Consider the following 17515-nt stretch of genomic DNA (forward strand, 5'->3'; position numbering starts at 1 on the left):
TGATTGCTTCCCATAAGGTAGATTGAGCTGAAGGGTAAAGGATCAGAAGAGTTGAAGTAGTGTGAATTAGTTGCTTTGCTTTCAGTCTTTGAGTTGCTTTAAGTTCAGTTTTTACTTTCTTTTTTTTCATACAGCAGCAAGGATATTGGGTCTCATAGTCACTAGCTCATTGTTTGGTTGTTGCATTCTATTTTAATTGAAGTAGCTGCACATTTACACTTTTGTTTAAGTAGCTGCATATTTACACTTTTGTTTAAGATCTTTTGAAGTGCTTTAGAATAGGATTTCCATTTGCATTAGACACTTTAGGAAACCAACAAAAACAAAACCCCAAAACAAAATAAAATCTATAAAACAACGAAGTAAGAAAAAGGTTAACTAAGCACATATGGTGCACCACACTTCATCAGTTTACGATACCCAGATTGATAATTTATGTAGAGCAATTTAAGACGTTAAATTGACTAGACATTTGGCGCCGTTGCCGGGGAAGTGTAATTAGGAGACCTTACTTCTTACATCTAAAAAAAAAAATTAACAATTCTTGAGTATGCTGTCCTCCTGCACTTCGTGTGATCTGGAGGATCAGAAAAAGGATTGTTAAGTAAAAAAAAATAAAAATTAATAATTCTTGAGTATGCTCTCCTCTTGCACTTTGTGTGATCTGGAGGATCAGAAAAAGAATTGTTATGTAAAAAAAGAAAAAAAAAAGGAGACAAAATAAACTTCAACATTTCAATTGATTCAATAAAAAAAAAAAATGAAAATCAACTGCTTTGATAGGTTCAAATTGTCCAAAATTATCTGGTTATGGTTTGTAGTGGTCTTCAAAACACTGTATCCTGTTTTAATAAGGTTTTGCAACTTAGCTGCGGAAACTGCCCTGATTCCGCAGCTAGCTGAGAATTCCGCAGTTGTTTCAAGGTTTAACAGGTTACAAGCATCCATTGAAAAAATCGACCACATGGGCATCTCCAGAATTGTCCCGACATGGATCCTATCCTAGTCACCCAGCTCAGATCAATGAAAAACCAGCCTAAGACCTCAGTCAAAGTCTTGTTTTTAACATGTTTTTCTTGAAGACTTTGCTGCCTGAAATTGAAAATCATTAATTCTTATTATAAAAATTTACAATTTCAGAGAAAGAAAAAAAAAGAAGAAAAATTATGGCCATCTTGAATCCTAGCTTTTCACTGTGGCTTCAACAAGTAAATCTGCCTCCCTGTTCAAGCTTTGGCCTGAAATAAACCTGCAACATAAAAGAAAAAATGCACTGTATATGTGAGAAAAAAGGGGATCGAATGTTAAAACGATTAGGTAACAATGAGGAGGTGAATGAAAATTTGAAGAATCCATGATAACTCCATCAAGGGGCCTCGAAATTTCTTTTTAGAGGCTGAAATTTATTATTGTTCAGGTGGTTGTGCTCCTTGTTTGAGGACCGAATTGTGCATTTTTGGAGGTTGATTCATGTAGGAGGCATTCATCATTTACTGGTAGATTTCTGAAGTTGATTTCACCTTTGGATAGCTACATTATCGATTAGAAACAGAGGGTTGAATTCTTGAAGGTAGCTTCTGGTGATCCATTAAATTATTGAGGGCAGAGTAGTCATTTTTCTCCAAGGGCGAGAGCATGTAAGCTGATTACATTTGCTGACAAAAGGACAAATTTGTTAGCTGAATTTTATCTGCCATTATATCCATCAGATTGCAGGTCTACTTCATGGGATGAGTTCAGCATTCACCATAATTATTTGGAGATTGATCTGAGTTAGAATGAATCAATAAGCTCAATTGTTGCCACTTAGATTTCCGCCACCTACAAAACCTGTGATATAAACGACCTGAGCTGTAAGTTCAACAAAATTCTTAAGTCGTTGTTTTAAAAATGCAAGGTATCATTATTAAAAACAACCACTACAACAATTGTTTGGAAACGTTTCAGATAACAAACCTGTGACTATCAGTCGCCCCAATTCTTCAACTCTGTCCCTCTGTCTAAAGATCACAAGCCTAACAGGGTTGATGAACAGGAGCGTATTGAGCAAGCCGGGGGCAATGTTATGTGGGCTGGAACATGGAGAGTAGGAGGTGTTCTTGATGTATCTAGGGAATTTGGCAATCGGTTATTGAAACAATATGTTGTGGCTGAACCTGAGATTCAGGAAGCAATAATTGATGATGATTTTGAGCTTCTTGTAATTATTGAACCTGTGTAATACACCTGCAGAACAGTAAAACTCAGAAAAACGTAATAGCTGAAAAAACGTCTAACTTCAAACGTTCGATTTGCCCAAACAGAGATGAATTTCAAGAAAATAAAACATGGGTTTTTTTGCCAGGTGGGTTAATTAGATAACCCAGAAACCGTTTGAAGAAATTTGTGGCGGTCTGGGAGAAATCCTCGGTTCTTTAGAGCCTCTTTTTTGCCGCCGCGTGAAGAAAAACGGAATTTGAGTTAATTAACTGATAGTTTGATGTGTGATTGAATTCGGCGTGCCTGAAGAAGGGGAATTCCAATTTGGTTTTGTGCTGCCACCTCTACCATGTCTTCCACCCTTTGCCACCACGTCCTCTGCCCATATGCCACCTGTTGCAATTCATTAAAACCCGTTAAACAACAGTTTCAATCCAACACGGCTCTCCATTACGTGATCTGGTTGGGTACGACTCTTCACAGCAAATACGTGTCCATAAAACTCCGTCAAGCAAGAGGGTAGTTTTTCGGTTGGTTCCATCAATGGGAGATGATAATAGTAAAGGATTTCAAGAATTTATCACATATTTGAAGCAAAGAGAATGCGCTGGAGTTGTTAAAATATCTGAGGGAAATTCTATTTGGTCACGAATACTCTTTATTCTTCCTTGTTCCGTGGAGGCATGCACAATGCTGGCAATTACTCCATATCCTAATGAAGGTCTTATTGGGTTGCTTTTGCCCAAGGAAACGAGTTTCGATTGGATATAATCTAAATTGAAAATTTAAAGTGTTGTTTGAAATAACAGAAGCTGAGACTGTGTTTACTTCACACCCTGCTCAGTCATGTCCCTTGATTCTTTCAAGGTATCAAGGATTGGTGAGGGAATACTACTAGTCACTCCCTATAAATGTGTCTGATCCTATATTTCACAAGTATCAGATTTTTGTACCATGTTGTCTCAAAAGGTTCATTAATTTGAGGGTAAATGTTGAATCTATGCCCTTTCGCAATGCCACACTATTCTGAAGGGACATGACTTGTTGCACAAACCCAGTGACAAACACCACTAATTCAGTTAACATTACATAGCAGTGTTGTCTATGTTTGCTTCGTGGCTTCTTGCATATGCAATGCTTTTCCTGAAATCTTGAAGTCTAAGGGTCAAACTGAAACTGAAAAAAAAATAAAAAAATAAAAAAAATAAATAAATAAATGATGGGGCTCATTGGGAGAGCTAAATCAGTTGAACACACTTGGACTTGAACTTTCTTTAGCTAGATAAAAGGGGCAGTCAGGGATATGCGTAAAACTGATGGTTGACTGTTCCAGCCACTTTCCGCAGCTGGCTTAACTTTCCGCAGCTGTTTTGTTAAACTCTAGGTTGCAGGTGTCATCAAGCAAAACAAGCCACATGGGTAGCTAGGGGAATGTCAGTACATGGATGGTTTCCTATTCATTCGGTCAAATTTGATGAAAAAGACCCCGATCAAAGGGAAGTCAAGTTGAGTGTTTTCACTAAATCGCCACACTGAGTCGCAACACTAAGTCGCTGCATGTCAAGAGAAAATAATAATTTTTGAATCAATGAAATGAATAAGTTATTTGCTCACTTTTCTGAAGGTATTGATTAATTTTGGATTGATGATGAAAGATGAATGGCTAACTTTGTATCCAAGATTTTTAGCTACAGAACCGTGCACATTCCGCAGCTAAAGTCTAATTCCGCAGCCAGAAAAACCTCATTGTTCAAATCAGCCTATCTTTCTCAGACAAAATCAGATTTTGATGATTTAAGTACCATTGGAAAGATCTCAACAAGATCTACACAATGAGAAATCCATCATTTGGGTTTGAAATGGCAAATAATGAAATAAATTGCTGAAAAGAAGCAACATCAACTTGAGGCACTAATTCCAAATCAGGTATAAATTCTTTTGATTTTTCCTTTGAGAACTTGTTTCACTAATACAAATTCTTAGTTTTTTTGTGTAAATATCATAACTAGAGAGATTGGCCATCTCTCTCCTTTGATAATCTTACATTCTATTGCAGAAGAAGTATTAGTTTTTTTTTGCAGGTTCCAGGAGGAAGGACAAATGACTACAAGAGAATGGTGTCTCTCTAAGAGACCAATTTGTTTCATAAGAGGATGATCAGCAACAAAGAGGAAATATGCTGATGCAAAATTAGATCCAAACACTTGAAAAAAACTTTCAAATGCTATTGTCTCCATCACATCCATCCATCACATCCATACTTCATAATAAACCATTCACCTCATTCCACTCCATACTTTTCACTTACATTCACATACACTTTCCATCTCTTTTTGTCCATTCATAACCCACAAATAAAATCAAGAGGCTCATTCACATGCTTATTGCCATTGCCATTTCTACTCTCCATTACCATCTTCCATTTTCATCTTCCATTTCCTGTCATTTTCATTCCGTAAATAAGCCCTGCTTCAATGCAAATTATTGAGTCCATAGTCCTTTGAGTCTAAGTTCTTTGTAAAAACACCTTGAGACTTGCATGCCTTAATGGCAAGTCCTCATGCTGACAAACAATGGGAATACATTAATGTCCCTTGTTCGTTAGATCTTCTAGGTGACTCGACATCAGCAAATTCATTCGTACCTAGCAAGATGTGTTTGGGCATCTTGACTCTCATTGTCATCAATGGTGAGAGTTCTTGTGTTGACTAGTGGCATCCATTAATGGCCACTAAGCCAACAATTTCCTACTATGTTCGACATCAGAACATTTTTTCACATAGTAGGAATTGTGCCAATGAGTTTTGAAGACGTGAAGACTATTATTTTCAGCATTTTGGAGCAGATTCAGCAAGTTTTAGTACAAGCAATAAAAAGTCATCTTATCTCTCTATCCATGACTCCTCTTGTTCAGCCACTTGAAGAAGAATATGATCAGAATTTTTTAGCCACCACACATACAACTCATCCATTCCAAAGGGTAAGTGAAGGTACGTCATTTTCTAACTTTTGACCATAGAATTCCATAAAAAGCTAGAATGATAATTGTTGGAAAAACATTTCTTTTCCTCATTTCATAAAATTGCCAATACCATCAGTTGGGGGGGGGAATACATTCATATTCATATCTTGCCATGTCCATATCATATTCAGGGGCTCACATACTTCCAACATATATTAATTATTACATTGCTATTATGAGCATACAATGGCTTTTGAAAAAGTGCTTAAAGGATAAATTGGATACAAACAAAATCATGGTTGTCACACAAGAACCAACCATCATGCAATCCAATAAAGATATACTTTGCAACAATAATCAAAATATCATTATGCAAAGTTCAAAGATCAAAATAGAAGGCAAAAAAAAATTAAAAAAAAATGGTTGTAACACAAGAACCAACCATGTTGCAATTCAAGTAAAACACTTTGCAGAAATATGAAGTTATCAAATGATATCATGCAAAGTTAAGCCAAAGCTCAAGGATCAAAATAGTTAATGTAATATATATTGCATGAGGACATGCAATAGCTTCAGTTGGGGGGTATGTTGAGTCTTGAAAATGTCATTCATTTCCATTACACTTTCACTATTATGTCCATTATATCACCTCCATTTCACTACTATGTCACCACATTCATCCCACTTTCATTATCATTGGGCCACCTTTATGTTTTTCCAATCTTTATTATTTCTAAGCTTTTTAAGTGAATTTGTGGTTAAACATTAGAAAATAATGTGCATATGCTTATACCTAACAAATGGGTTGAGATTGTTGACATGTGTAGGTTGAAAGGAGGCTTCTAGAAGACCCTTATGTGGCACCCCAAGACCAAATTCGAATTTGAGTGAAAAGAATTATGGGATCATGAGGATATGTGTCACATCTCCTAATTGTATTGTAACTCTAAGAAGACATGTGTCTTATCAGTTCCTATTTTGATTAGGACTCTAGAGGTAGAGGGAGAGATTCATGGACTCTCATTAATGAGATGGCTTCTCATCTTTTTGTATAAATAGGAGATCTCTCTCCTTCATTTGTTAGTCTTTAGTCCCTAGTTCTTAAGTTTGTAGTTCTTCCTTGATGGCTTTTGAAAGCTTTGGAGAACTTTGTTGTACTTTGTACTTTTGAAGAATTTGAATAAAGCTTTGATGTTCTCAACATGGAAGGAGATGTGAAGTAGATGTCATGGAGCACATTAGAATGTAAGGTAGAGTAGATTTCATTTTGTAAATATTGTTTTGATTTCATTATGTTATTTGATTGCTTTCAAGTTTGATAGATTAGATTTTTCATTCATGCAATTTTAATTCATGCAAGTGTGTTTAATTTTGCTTTGATTTCATTATGTTATTTGATTGCTTTCAAGTTTGATAGATTAGATTTTTCATTCATGCAATTTTAATTCATGCAAGTGTGTTCAACCGGTTGATTGTAGATTAGTAATGCACATAGCCTTTTAATGACTAATGACATGATAGAATCATCTTGTCCTTCTGCTGAAGCAACAAGGATACTGGGTCTCATAGTCACTAGCTCATTGTTTGGTTGTTGCATTCTATTTTGATTGTAGATTAGCGATGCACATAGCCTTTTAATGACTAATGACATGATAGAATCATCTTGTCCTTCTGCTGAAGCAACAAGGATACTGGGTCTCATAGTCACTAGCTCATTGTTTGGTTGTTGCATTCTATTTTGATTGTAGATTAGTGATGCACATAGCCTTTTAATGACTAATGACATGATAGAATCATCTTGTCCTCCTGCCGATTTATTTTCTGAGTTCTAATTCCAGCATTGTTATTTCTTTCATTTTTGTTTTGCTCATTTACTTTCCTGCAATTTAGATATCATATTGCTTAAACTTGTTCATGATTGCTTCCCATACGGTAGATTGAGCTGAAGGGTAAAGGATCAGAAGAGTTGAAGTAGTGTGATTAGTTTCCTTTATGCAATTTAGATATCATATTTCTTAACTTGTTCATGATCGCTTCCCATAAGGTAGATTGAGCTGAAGGGTAAATGATCAGAAGAGTTGAAGTAGTGTGATTAGTTTCCTTTATGCAATTTAGATATCATATTGCTTAACTTGTTCATGATTGCTTTCCATAAGGTAGATTGAGCTGAAGGGTAAAGGATCAGAAGAGTTGAAGTAGTGTGATTAGTTTCCTTTATGCAATTTAGATATCATATTGCTTAAACTTGTTCATGATTGCTTCCCATAAGGTAGATTGAGCTGAAGGGTAGAGGATCAGAAGAGTTGAAGTAGTGTGAATTAGTTGCTTTGCTTTCAGTCTTTGAGTTGCTTTAAGTTCAGTTTTTACTTTCTTTTTTTTCATACAGCAGCAAGGATACTGGGTCTCATAGTCACTAGCTCATTGTTTGGTTGTTGCATTCTATTTTAATTGAAGTAGCTGCACATTTACACTTTTGTTTAAGTAGCTGCATATTTACACTTTTGTTTAAGATCTTTTGAAGTGCTTTAGAATAGGATTTCAATTTGCCTTAGACACTTTAGGAAACCAACAAAAACAAAACCCCAAAACAAAATAAAATCTATAAAACAACGAAGTAAGAAAAATGTTAACTAAGCACATATGGTGCACCACACTTCATCAGTTTACGATACCCGGATTGATAATTTATGTAGAGCAATTTAAGACGTTAAATTGACTAGACACAATTTTCAAACAGTTTAGAGCATTAGTTGAAAACATCACTGGAAGAACCATTAAATGTTTAAGAACTGACAATGGAGGTGAGTTTACTTCAAATGAATTTGATAATTATTGCAAGGACGCTGGGATCGAAAGACATAAAACCACTGTATATACTCCTCAGCAAAATGGAGTTGCTGAACGCATGAACAAGACTCTTTTAGAGAGAGCAAGAAGTATGCTGAGTAACGCCAATTTGCAGAAGGAATTGTGGACAGAAGTGGTTGCTACAACTTGCTATTTGATAAATCGATCACCATCAACTGCAATAGGATGCAAAATTCCTCAAGAGGTATGGAAAGGTCATCCTTGTGATTATTCTAAACTGAAAGTTTTTGGTTGTGATGCATATGCTCTAGTTCCAAAACATCAACGTTCTAAATTAGATCCTAAATCAAAAAGATATATCTTTGTTGGATATGGTGATGGGACTAAGGGATACAGATTGTGGGATCCTACTACTCACAAGATCATCATTAACAGAGATGTTAAATTTAATGAATCCTCACTTGAAAATCCAGATGTAGATGATAAATTGAAACAGGATAATGTATCTAAGCTTCAACACATTTAGTTTGAAACTAGTTCAAATACTGATGATAATCAAGATGAACATGGTTCAGATGTAAGTCATGAACAGGTTTCAGATGCAGATCATGAACAAGTTTCAAATGTAGATCATGAACATGTTTTAGATGCAGATCATGAAGAAGTTCCTACAGATAATAATCAGCAAATTGTAGAAGTACCAGAAACATCTTTAAGGAGGTCCACGAGAATTAAACTTCCTCCTAAAAGGTATGATGATTATGTTACTTCAGTTGCTTTAACCACTAACGATGATGAACCTTTGTGCTATCAAGAAGCTGTAGAAGGTTCTAAAAGTGAAAAGTGGAAAAAAGCTATGAAGGACAAGATGATGGCATTAGATAAGAATGGCACATGGGATCTGATAGAACTTCCTAAAGACAGAAAAACTGTGGGATGTAAATGGGTTTACAAATTGAAAAGGGGTGTTGATGATACAGAGGATAGGTACAAAGCAAGGCTGGTCGCAAAAGGTTTTTCTCAGAAAGCAGGCATTGATTTTCATGAGATCTTTTCACCAGTTGTAAAAATTGTTTCAATTCGAATTGTATTAGCATTAGTTGCTTTACTTGATTTAGAATTACAACAACTAGATGTTAAAACTGCATTTTTACATGGAGATTTAGATGAGGAAATTTACATGGAACAACCGGAAGGGTTTGTTTAAAATCGCAACAAGAAATTTGTCTGCAGGCTCAAGAAATCATTGTATGGTTTGAAGCAGTCGCCTCAACAATGGTACAAGAAATTTGATTCTTTCATGATGAGTCAAAATTATATAAGAAGTGAATATGATCATTGTGTTTACTTTAAGAAATTAAGTAATGGCATGTTCATTATCTTAGTGTTGTATGTTGACGATATGCTTTTAGCAAGCAAAATCATAGTAGAGATCAACAGGTTAAAGGCTCAGATGGCTAGGACATTTGATATGAAAGATCTAGGAGCAGCAAGACAAATTTTTGGCATGGAGATTTTCAGAGACAGGAGCAATGGTAAGTTGTGGCTATCACAATAGAAGTATATTGAGAAGATACTCTTGAGGTTTGGTATGAACAATGTGAAGCTTGTTTCAGTCCCTTTAGCTTTCCATTTTAAACTTTCTTCTACTTTATGTCCTAATACAAATGAAGAAAAGGAATATATGTCTCAAATTCCATATGCCAATGTAGTAGGTTGTTTGATGTATGCGATGGTTTGTACTCGACCAGATATTTCACATGCAGTTGGGGTTGTCAGCAGGTATATGGCAAATCAAGGGAAAGAACACTGGTCGGCAATGAAATGGGTGCCTCGGTATTTGAGAGGCACAAGTGATTATTTTATCACTTATAACAGGAGTAGTGAATTTGTTTGCGGATATGTTGATTCTGATTTTGCAGGTGATTTGGATAAGAGAAGGTCAACTTCAGGATATGTCTTTACTCTTGCAGGTGGAGCTATTAGCTGGATGTCAAAGCTACAGAACATTGTTGCTTTATCCACTACTGAAGTAGAATACATAGCCGCTTCACATGCTTGCAAAGAAGCGGTTTGGTTGAAAGGTTTGTTTGGTGAATTTGGTAGGTTGCAGGACAACATCAAGTTATTTTGTGATAGTCAAAGTGCAATTCATTTGGATAAGAATCCGACCTATCATAGTAAATCAAAGCATATACTATCAAGTACCATTTTGTAGGACAGGTTATCACTGAAAGGCGAGTCTCTCTTGAAAAAGTGCATACGAAGGAAAACTGTGCAGACATGTTCACGAAACCAGTTTTGTTAGAGAAGCTACGTTGGTGTCTGGCTTTTCTTGGCTTGCAGAAAAGATAAAATAATAAATGAATAGCGTATCAGGCTAATTGTTGTCAAGGTGGAGATTGTTGAGATTTTCTGTTTTATTAAATTTGGCAAAAATCTCATGTAGGTGACAACAATAGGATTAGTTGCTATATTAGCTCCATTATTCTTGACGAGGAGTTAATGCATCCTATATTTGTTGTGAGAGAATTTATGATTCAGTTTTATACTCCAGCTATAAAGGAAATGTAAGCCCGTAGAGGAGATGTATGTAGAAAATAGGGTGAGCTGAGAGTAGGTGTGAAGAATTAAATTGTTGTAATCTCCTATTGAATAATAAGATTGTCAATGCCTCTGTTTGGTGGATGTAGCCCAGATTGGTTGGGTGAACCACGTTAAATCTTTGTGTTATGTTTTTATGATTTTGTATGTGTTGTGTATGCCTTTTAAATTTCCATTGCGCATTGTTTGATCCAACATTCCTCACCTGTGATTCATTAAGTCATTTGTTTCTTTCTACACTTTGTACATAATTTCTATGTTTTGTTGAATTATTTCTGTATTAACACCTTGCTGTTACTTTTCCGAGCAGCAACAATTTTATTATTTTATGTTGTTCCCTTTCTCAAAGGAACATCATTTCCGTCTTGTTGTTCCTTTTTCAAAGGAACAGCACCTTTTGGATCAGCCGTTCATTTTGCTTTAATTTTGTTCTTTTTCTTTACTTTGTGCTTTCTGCTGTTCCTTTTCCAAAGGAACAACACTTTTTCTTTTTGCTGTTCCTTTTCCAAAGGAACAACACTTTCGATTTTTGCTGTTCCTTTTCCAAAGGAACGACATTTGTGTGTTCTGCTGTTCCTTTTCCAAAGGAACGACATTTTCGATTTTTGTTGTTCCTTTTCCAAAGGAACGACATTTGTGTGTTCTGCTGTTCCTTTTCCAAATGAACAACATTTTCGATTTTTGTTGTTCATTTTCCAAAGGAACGACATTTATGTGTTCTGTTGTTCCTTTTCCAAAGGAACAACACTTTCGATTTTTGTTGTTCCTTTTCCAAAGGAATGACATTTGTGTGTTCTGCTGTTCCTTTTCCAAAGGAACGACATTTGTGTGTTCTGCTATTCCTTTTCCAAAGGAACAACATTTTCGATTTTTGTTGTTCCTTTGGAAAAGGAACAACATTTTCGATTTTTTGTTGTTCCTTTTCCAAAGGAACGGCATTTGTGTTTTCTGTTGTTCCTTTTTCAAAGGAACAACATTTTTGATCTTTGTTGTTCCTTTTTCCAAAAGGAATACCTCTTGTGTTCTTTCACTCTTCCTTTTTGAAACAACCACATCCTTGTATTCCTTTTACTTATGCTTGCTCCCCTTGCTGTTCTAAATTAAGGATGCTTACTGTTCTTGTTCTTTCAAGTCTTTTGGAATACAGCTATGCACTTATGCAATGGATACAAAATCACAACATACTGAAATCGGTGAATTATAAAATCGCTATTTTTATAAGAAATTGCTCTGAATTGGTAAGAGGACAGAGGGAAGGACACACTTACCCATTATCTTTTGCTGTCATTATTCTACTAACTCTGCTCTGATTGGTTATCTTTATCATGTTGGTTCCTTTTAATCCTCTTTGATTATTATTCAGGAATAAGAGCAAAGGGTTTATATCTTCCTATTGAGATGTTAAGACTTCTTCCACCATTCCTACTCTTAAGGAGTGTTGAACCACCCTTTGTGTATAAATGGGAAAGTATTTTATGAAAAAGAAAGAAAAAAGAGCAAACAATGATGTCTTAATGACTTGTTTATATAAGTTTTCAAATGCAGGATAGGGGGTCTCATCAAGAGCCAGCCTACCATGATCATGAGGAAGAAAGTGAAGTGGCATTCCCACTATGGCCACCACACCAGGGATATGGTCCAAAAGGTATATCAAATAAATAACCCTTGGAACAGGAGGTCTCATCATGAGCCGTCATGCCAACCTTTCGCTCCTTCCTCGTGAATGGCATTATGGCTAACTGGTCACCAAGCCAGCATAATGGCCTACATTTTGACATCGCACAACATTTCCTAAGCATACACAAAGGATCATGGTTCCATGGGTGAAATAAACAACTCTGCCAAGGTTATGGACACCTGTCGGCAGTAGAGCACTGTTAATGGTATTGAAGTCACATTATTTACACCAATAGGTAGTTATCAGCACCCTTCTGTTTCTTATACCTTAGTAATAAATCACATAAGAAGAATGTATATTATTTTCCGAACCATACAATGCATGTAAATCTATTATCACCAATCATGACAGAACAATTGACAATGACCGCATGAGACTCTGTATGCATGGCAGATGTCCTATCCTCCCAGCCTCGCATCATATCACAGCAGTCTCTTATGTATTAAGCGATCCGAATTTACACCTCGATTTTGGTAATCTGCTACTTTTGTAAACATGGCATATTGCCATACGCTGTTCCTTTATGACTCTGCTTCAGAACAGAATGGCATGCCGCTCCTTTATTTGACGGTCGGGATGGCCTATCACATTGCGGGGGGGGGGTTAACCTCATCATTCCCTGGATTATGTGTCAGATCGCTATTCAGGAAACTGCGTACTTGGGAATAGCACGGCTCAACGGTATACTATTTTTTATTTTTGCATGGCTTACTGTTCCTAAGCCATTTCCATAGTATGCTTCGCGGCATTAGTAAAGCCCTTTAGATTTTGAGCGAGTCTTGCATCTGTCAGCCTCTCTGTGTTTTAACAGCGTGAATAGATGCTGTTCCATTGTCAAATTCTGAGATTTTACAGTGAAACCATAAACATGGGAGGAAGATCAATTCAAAGAGAACCACAGGTGTTAACAATCTCTGATGCTGCACGGGAAATCCTGGCAAGAGCAGGGTGGTTAACTTATCTCAATCGCTTACAGGAATCCAACGAGACTGTAGCAATTGAATTCTTGCAGAACTTGCAAGAGAATCACTCCACAGTGAGGGGGAGACACATAGCAGTCACTGATGACATAATCGCAAAAGTCTCAGGACTGCCAGCTGCTAGACCTATATGGACGCTAAAGAAGGAGAGATTGCAAAAGATCATAGAAACCTTCCAGGAGGAAGGCCAGAGCCTGACAATTAGACGAAAGGGGGTTCTACCAGCAGCATTAGGAGAACCGTGGGCAGAATTGGCGAAGACCATTCAAAGCTACATCACCTGTGAAGGAAGAAAAGACGTGGTAAGACCATGACACCTTAAACTTTTAGTTGTATTAAAGCAAAAATGCTCTGTAAATTTACCTACATTTTTGAATTCATTACTTCATGACGTTGCACGGAGCATGAAAAAGGCACAGCATGTAGAATCAGTTGTTAGTCATCATGGGTTGATACGGTTAATAGTTAGCCATAGCCTTACCCAGTAGCAGAGCAGCTAGGAAGAGTTAATTGCCATGATAGATGGAGGATTGACCACACCATCCCCAAAACGTAAACATGCCACCAGTACACCTGAGCGTCCAGAAAAACGAAGGAAATCGGTCTGACTAGCACGGCTAAAAGGGAGGCTGGAAAATTCCCAAGGAGATACCAGCCAACCTGTAGAGATAGATGATACAGGGGATGAGCAACCCCCACGATTAGAAGGAGAAGACAATGAGAAAGGAATGCAGGAAAACGAGGAAGGAGAAATGGAGGAAGAAACTGAGCAACCTGAGCAGGAGGAGGAAACAGAACAACAGGAAGGCAGCACATTGCAGAATCCATTGAGAGAAGATGAATTGGCCAAAATTTTGGCCAATATGGGCGAATATGGCCAACCTTCCAGCCCATCAGATCTCCATGCTGAAGAAGAACCAAAAGAACACTCTGCTCAGGATAGAAATGCACCTGAAGAATTACATGCCGAGGAGGTAGAAAAGGAGAGTCAGCCTGTTCATGATGGAAGTACGACGGGAGAAAGAAGTGATGCAGAACAGGAACAATCTGTTCCTAGCCAGACTACACCAGAAGAAATTCTGGAAGAAGGGGAGGCGGAAAAAGAAGTCACCCAAGGAATAACAGAACCAGCTAGGGTTCTTGGCCCTGAGCAACCCGAGCAGAGTAACGAAGAAGCCCCACAAGGAGAAAACCAGGGAATTAATCGAGATAATGGTCCAGGCCGCAGTGAACAGTCTGCTGTTCCTTCTAAGGAAATTGAGGAAATTAAGAAATTACGGAAAGAACAGCAAAGACTACTGAATGTAATAGTTCAGCTTCAACAGCAAATCAGGATTCTGAAAGAAAGGAAAAGAGTAAAAAGGACTTCAGGAGGGAAACATGCAACCACTCCAACAAAACCCCTCAAGACAAAGGATCGGAGGACCAGAGTCCATCCTACTGTTCAAAACCCTGTCGAAAGGCAGGTTGTTGTTCCAAATGTTGTTGAGGAGCAGTCTACTGTTCAAAATCAAAAGGAACAACATTTGACTGTTACCCATGTTGAAATACAAATGGATGATATATTGACCTGCGATAAAGAAATTCAGACAGAGGCACAACCCTTGGGAGAAATACGGGCCATGAACACAAGACAACGCAATAGGAAAATTCAGGTAAATCTCTCGATCTCCACCACTGTATGGGATAGTGATCTGAGAACGGTAACCCTACGAGAGGGTTTGACGCAAGCTCAGCAAGCAGCAGAAAAGCTCATAGAGCAAACGGTCCCTCGAGAAAGGTATGAAGAGCTACAACAACAGTGAAGGAATGTCAATCTATCCGAAAGCCAGGCCTTTGAAGGGTGGCGAAGGGAAGAAGAAAAAGTCGCGAAGGTAACTCGTAGGTTAGATATAGTTATCAAGCAGATGGATACCTTATGTTCTTCGTACAATGACGTCCTAGCATGTAGAGCCCCCACTAAGAATTATGCCTTGTTTTTAATGGAACGATATTTGCAATTGAAAATAAAGGCTATTAAAGCAAGTTCTCCTATACAAATTAATACCATCGATGATTTTATAAACTGTTGTAAGCACTACGGGGTAAAAGTTCAAAGATTACTGTGTGAGTTTTATTTGCATAACCTTGTATTAGACCAGGAGACCGAGCTGAACCCCGACCCTTTTGTTGGGGATATCCAATTACAGGCATTTATTTCATTTGGGGTTAATCAAATTAAATGGCTTAAAGCCTATAATGCTTTCCAAAGGCAAGAAAACGGATTAGACTTGTGGGTAAGAGCTGAGCCTAGGGATCCAGTACAATTGTGGAGAGAACATAGGAACCTCATGAAGACTCCAGGTGTAATTGAAGCATTAGGACCCATTCATACAACAGTCAATCGGCAAGGAATAGAATACTTTTTCACTATTAAAGACCTTGCCATTGATGCGGCTAAATTTCGATATCAGATCTCTAATCCGAATATCCAACTCAGGGAACCATTTAAGTATGAAAATTTTAAGTTAGCTGCCAACCGCTTGCACCTCTATGGCGAAGTCATTTTGAGGGCAGGGCCATCCTGGTTAGGATATAGGTTCCGGAGTCCAATCATTTGGCACCCTGCACCTGGATACCAAGCCCTGTATGAGATGCCTGAGGGTCAGACAGGCCATTTCTTTGAACACCTAGTTATGCATCATGGTTGTAGACCTCCACATGAGATTCCATCTCCAGCCTACTCTCTCACTGCCTTACATGTCAACTACAATGTTTTCATGAGGGCATGAAAAAGGGTAAGCAGGGGGGTGTGTGGAGTACCAAAGAAGGTATATTTTTGGTAATTATTTCAGCATCTTTTCATTAGAACTTACAAACCTTTTGCATCATGAACTAGGTAAATGATAAGGAATTGTAATAAAACCTGTGAGATTAATGAGCAAAATGAAAACACTGACAATTGTCATTTTCTTATGCAGGAAGAAGGAAAAACGAAAGACTGTCGTTCCAAAGGAAAGAACAAGGTTGGGTTAACTGTTGTCCCTTTGATGGGGAACCGTATGCAAACAAGGCAAACCAAATCAAAGCGTATCAGCCCTGGAAAGGAAATGGAGATATCGGCTCGGCGCAAGAAAGAAAAGAGATAACTGAGGACTAACGGTTCGGCGAATCCCTCAGGATCCTTTGATCCTGAGGGATCGCTGCTTTAACTATTTTTGCACCTAGACATCTCCGCCTTTACCATTATAAAAAGGGGCAGCACTATTAGCCCGAGGAGTCTGTTATGTTTTATGTAATTTCTCTTAAGATTGAAACTTTGATCATCGAGTCTCATTGAGAACTGATCTACTGTAATTCTGTCTTATGCATTAATACAAACTCGGTTGCTATTTCATCTCTAAGTCTGGAATAACTTCAAGCGGTGTACCCTTGGAGGCTAAGGGCCCAGCCCTGGAGGACACTTGCTCCTGTACTATTACTTTTGGTTTATGCGTGGTTTGCTTATCAGCGTTATTCGGTAATCTGATATGTTCTATTAGTTTACATCACATGCTCTGTTATGTTTGATTTATTGAAGTTTCTGAAGACAGAACCATTGTATTAACTTTGCAACGTATTACTGTTCCTTTAAGTGCTGATATAATATCGCTGGTCTTTACAGAATACTGTTGCTGTTCAATTACAGAGTATCTGTGCTGTACACTTATTTCATTGGTATTACTGAACTCATCTTAGGGATTATGTTCTTTGCGATTGTTGAATCTATAGACATTGTTGTTCCATTCTGAAATACAGTCGTATTCTTTATAACTAAGATTGATAACTGGATTACCAAGATCAGATTACTATTAAGGTGTGTCGTGTGCATGTATGTATGGTTTTCAAGCGCTGTTCTATAGTCCATTATTAATCAGTGCTGTTCCATTTTTGTGTGTTGTTCAATTCGTCCTTAAAAGTGAAGGATTGCCATTTGATTCCTGTAGGACACGATTATTGCATTTGATCTTGTAGACTAAGGTGTTACTGCTTGTTAGACTTAATTGTTGTTACAGTTTCCTGTTTGCTGTTCCATTTCAGGTTTGTTGTTCCATTTCTTATTTGTTGTCCTATTTCTTATCTGCCGTTCCATTTCCTGTCATTTGCATTATTGTGTGGTGTGAAGAGCAATCTAAGGCTGTAGTGAGCATTGACATTTACTGTCTGGCTCCCAGGTCGATGATCTGTTCCCTGATTTCCTTTAGTTCCATCAGTTTACAAAGGGATGAGTTACTGCTACTGAACCCTTGACTGATAAATTGCTTA

This window comes from Pinus tabuliformis, chromosome 9 (genome assembly GCF_031772625.1).
Source record: "Pinus tabuliformis cultivar Carrire ecotype Pingquan chromosome 9, CPIR1, whole genome shotgun sequence".
In the NCBI taxonomy this organism is placed as follows: domain Eukaryota; kingdom Viridiplantae; phylum Streptophyta; class Pinopsida; order Pinales; family Pinaceae; genus Pinus; species Pinus tabuliformis.